This window comes from Peromyscus eremicus, chromosome X, assembly GCF_949786415.1.
Source record: "Peromyscus eremicus chromosome X, PerEre_H2_v1, whole genome shotgun sequence".
Taxonomy (NCBI): domain Eukaryota; kingdom Metazoa; phylum Chordata; class Mammalia; order Rodentia; family Cricetidae; genus Peromyscus; species Peromyscus eremicus.
In genome coordinates, this window is record NC_081439.1 from 104,513,096 (window position 1) to 104,517,721 (window position 4,626).

General features: G+C 38.7%; 1 non-coding gene across 1 annotated transcript; it reads right to left on the minus strand.

Annotated features, from left to right (window-relative positions):
- Positions 1-3,053: 3,053 nt before the first annotated feature.
- Positions 3,054-3,126, minus strand: Trnak-cuu (transfer RNA lysine (anticodon CUU)). The gene has a single exon. It is a non-coding gene; the product is annotated as a tRNA-Lys (tRNA).
- Positions 3,127-4,626: the final 1,500 nt, after the last annotated feature.

Genomic DNA, 4,626 nt, shown 5'->3' on the forward strand with positions numbered 1-4,626 from the left:
CTGGACTTAAAAAAACAGTTCTCCAATTTTGACAACATATTCGGTTTGAAAAAACTGACTCCAACCAAACACACTCCTGTGCACACATTTAGCTTAAATGTAAAAATCATTAAAAATTTTGTTTTACAAATGCACACACCTATGTACTCACTACCCCAGTTGAGATGAATCACATTTTCTTGTCCCTCACAGCCATTGCTTTGATTTATGTGTGCTGTGGGATGGTCTGTATGTCAAGTGTGTTGCTGATTGGTCAGTAAATAAATCACTGATTGGCCATTGGCTAGGCAGGAAGTATAGGCGGGACAAGGAAAAGAATTCTGGGAAGTGGAAGGCGGAGAGAAGGAGACTGCCAGCCGCCATCAGGACAAGGAAGATGTAAGGTACCGGTAAGCCATGAGCCATGTGGCAAAGTAAAGATTAATAGAAATGGGCTAAATATAAGAGTAAGAGCTAGACAATAACAGGCCTGAGCTAATGGCCAAGCAGTTTAAATAATGTAAGAGTCTGTGTGTTTATTTTATAAGTGGGCTCTGAGACTGGTGGGACTTGATGGTGGGAGCTGGAGAGAAATTCTCCAGCAACAAATGGCGTCCAACGTGGTGGCAAGAGTTTCCACCTAAAAACTTAGAAAAAAGATTCTAAAACGGAACTAAAAACAGCTTCCTAATTGTCTCTCTCAAATAAGCGGCAGCTGCCGGTTTGAGCTACTGGCGGGTTCCTAGCATGCGCTCTCGACCTGCAGTATGGTGGGAATGAGGCCTCTGCAAGTAGCACATTAAACTGTGTGGTGAATTTAGCCTTTGCTAGTACAAAACAAAAAAAGAGGTTTCTGGGCTACACGCTGCTTTGGTAAAAGTGTAGACCCACTATTTCTGAGAGTTATGGCTCCCAGAGCTGGCGGAAAGCGGACCGCCGCCATGTTGGGAAGCTGAAATGGGCGGAGCCAGCAGCCACTGCGCCGTTTCAGGCTTAGAAGGCTGCAGTTTAAAGCAATAGGCTCAAGCTAATATAAAAAAATAAGCCACGTAAAGATGACTACCACACAGAGAATCTGGATTATGTTCTCTTTGATATTCGTAACTGCAGAAAAACATTTGATTGTAAAAGCTGTTGAGTTATGCCAAAATGTATATTTTAAAGGTACCTTGACTTCAAAATTTGGATATAAGGATATGTTGCTTTGGAAAAGAGTCTCTGCTCTTGTTTCCACAGAAAGCCAGAGACTATGGATTTGTTCCAGATTAAGATACATCAGGTTTGACCAGCCAAGACCCCCTGAAAGGTCTCCAATGACACCATGGCCCAGATGATCCAACATCCAGAATGGTTTGAAGGCAACTGGCTCAGACGATACAGCCTCATGGACTACTCCATGATCCTAAAATTTTCTTCGTGTCCCCATAAGATACAGCGCCCCCCTCCAGCAGGAAGTAGTAAGAGAAGCTACGCCCAAATTCCCAAATATACCAAGCTGGCTTTAGAGATGGATTTGGCTCACTCCCCCTCTAAACCCAGACATATTGCTCAAAAAAAAAAAATGGTTAAGAGATTCTTATGTCCCAAATCAGAAGAGCCCTCTGGTGTAGGACAGACAAAAACCAATATTTTTATTTAAAGCAGGTTGATTATAAATACAATCTCTATCTAAAGAAAAAAAGGGGATAGTTTAGATATGATAGGATGAAAGGGTAGATTAATGAACCTACTTTTAAAGAATAACAACTTGTTTAAAATGTTTTACATTGCTATAGATTTTAGTTTATTGATACAAATTTAAACTTAATTTTGTTATACTGTATATATATTTCTATTCTTGTTTGAGGTATTATGTTTATGTAACTCATTTAAAATTGTAATGGATAATTAAAAAATAGATTAATAATTAGTCATCTATGATAATCATATTTGTAGCCATGTTAGTTAAGTCTTTTAGGTATACATAGTTATATTTCAGATAGATAGGTAGTCTTCAAACACTTCAAAGACCTACAGAATATGGCATTTAAAATGTTTTAAAAATTTAGACTTTCTGGACAGTGAGACATGTCTGCTCCTGACAGCACCGATTTACTTCAGAGAGGAGGATGGGCATCGAAGACACTCCATACGGAGTTTATCTTCACCTTGACAAAAATAGCCATTTGGGCAAGAAACTGTTCTTGCCTGGACTGCTTGATCAACTGGACATGCAGGACCCATACAAAGGTGACCACTGAACTTTGCTTGACAAAATGGTCCTTCAGGTTCCTGCTTTGCAGAGAAAACTGCCAGACATTCTACAGGACACAGAGAAAAATGAATAAGAGACTCTAGGCCTGTGGGCTGAAGACAGATGTCCCAACTTTACAAGAAAACTTTGCATGACTGTCCAGGCTCAGCTGTCTCTGTCTACCCTGCAAGACTCCCAAAAGTTGCTTGCATCCTTCTCCATTTCTCAGGTAGTAATATATCCTTCTGAGGTCTTTGATGTGGTTAAAGACTAGATACTTACAATTTTCCTTAGTTATAATAAAAGATAAGTTAGATATAAAACCTTAAACTTACAAATATAAGAGATAGGATCTCTTCTTTAATATTGTAACTGTAATTCTTGCTTGATAATTGTTTTGTTATATGTAATTTTACTATGTTAAAGTTAAAACCTTCCTTTTTAAGAAAAAAAAAGGGGAAGTGCTGTGGGATGGTCTGTATGTCAAGTGTGTTGCTGATTGGTCAGTAAATAAATCACTGATTGGCCATTGGCTAGGCAGGAAGTATAGGCGGGACAAGGAAAAGAATTCTGGGAAGTGGAAGGCTGAGAGAGAGACACTGCCAGCCGCCATCAGGAGAAGGAAGATGTAAAGTACCGGTAAGCCACAAGCCATGTGGCAAAGTAAAGATTAATAGAAATGGGCTAAATATAAGAGTAAGAGCTAGACAATAACAGGCCTGAGCTAATGGCCAAGCAGTTTAAATAATGTAAGAGTCTGTGTGTTTATTTTATAAGTGGGCTCTGAGACTGGCGGGACTTGGTGGTGGGAGCTGGAGAGAAATTCTCCAGCAACAAATGGCGCCCAACGTGGGGCACGAACCCACGACCCTGAGATTAAGAGTCTCATGCTCTACCGACTGAGCTAGCCGGGCTCTATCTATCTAAAGAAAAAAAGGGGATAGTTTAGATATGATAGGATGAAAGGGTAGATTAATGAACCTACTTTTAAAGAATAACAACTTGTTTAAAATGTTTTACATTGCTATAGATTTTAGTTTATTGATACAAATTTAAACTTAATTTTGTTATACTGTATATATATTTCTATTCTTGTTTGAGGTATTATGTTTATGTAACTCATTTAAAATTGTAATGGATAATTAAAAAATAGATTAATAATTAGTCATCTATGATAATCATATTTGTAGCCATGTTAGTTAAGTCTTTTAGGTATACATAGTTATATTTCAGATAGATAGGTAGTCTTCAAACACTTCAAAGACCTACAGAATATGGCATTTAAAATGTTTTAAAAATTTAGACTTTCTGGACAGTGAGACATGTCTGCTCCTGACAGCACCGATTTACTTCAGAGAGGAGGATGGGCATCGAAGACACTCCATACGGAGTTTATCTTCACCTTGACAAAAATAGCCATTTGGGCAAGAAACTGTTCTTGCCTGGACTGCTTGATCAACTGGACATGCAGGACCCATACAAAGGTGACCACTGAACTTTGCTTGACAAAATGGTCCTTCAGGTTCCTGCTTTGCAGAGAAAACTGCCAGACATTCTACAGGACACAGAGAAAAATGAATAAGAGACTCTAGGCCTGTGGGCTGAAGACAGATGTCCCAACTTTACAAGAAAACTTTGCATGACTGTCCAGGCTCAGCTGTCTCTGTCTACCCTGCAAGACTCCCAAAAGTTGCTTGCATCCTTCTCCATTTCTCAGGTAGTAATATATCCTTCTGAGGTCTTTGATGTGGTTAAAGACTAGATACTTACAATTTTCCTTAGTTATAATAAAAGATAAGTTAGATATAAAACCTTAAACTTACAAATATAAGAGATAGGATCTCTTCTTTAATATTGTAACTGTAATTCTTGCTTGATAATTGTTTTGTTATATGCAATTTTACTATGTTAAAGTTAAAACCTTCCTTTTTAAGAAAAGAAAAGGGGAAGTGCTGTGGGATGGTCTGTATGTCAAGTGTGTTGCTGATTGGTCAGTAAATAAATCACTGATTGGCCATTGGCTAGGCAGGAAGTATAGGCGGGACAAGGAAAAGAATTCTGGGAAGTGGAAGGCGGAGAGAAGGAGACTGCCAGCCGCCATCAGGACAAGGAAGATGTAAGGTACCGGTAAGCCATGAGCCATGTGGCAAAGTAAAGATTAATAGAAATGGGCTAAATATAAGAGTAAGAGCTAGACAATAACAGGCCTGAGCTAATGGCCAAGCAGTTTAAATAATGTAAGAGTCTGTGTGTTTATTTTATAAGTGGGCTCTGAGACTGGTGGGACTTGATGGTGGGAGCTGGAGAGAAATTCTCCAGCAACATATGTGACTATAGCTTAGTTTCTTTTAATAGACTTCATATAAATGGAATTAAAAACTGGTGTTCTGATTTATGTGACTATAGCTTAGTTT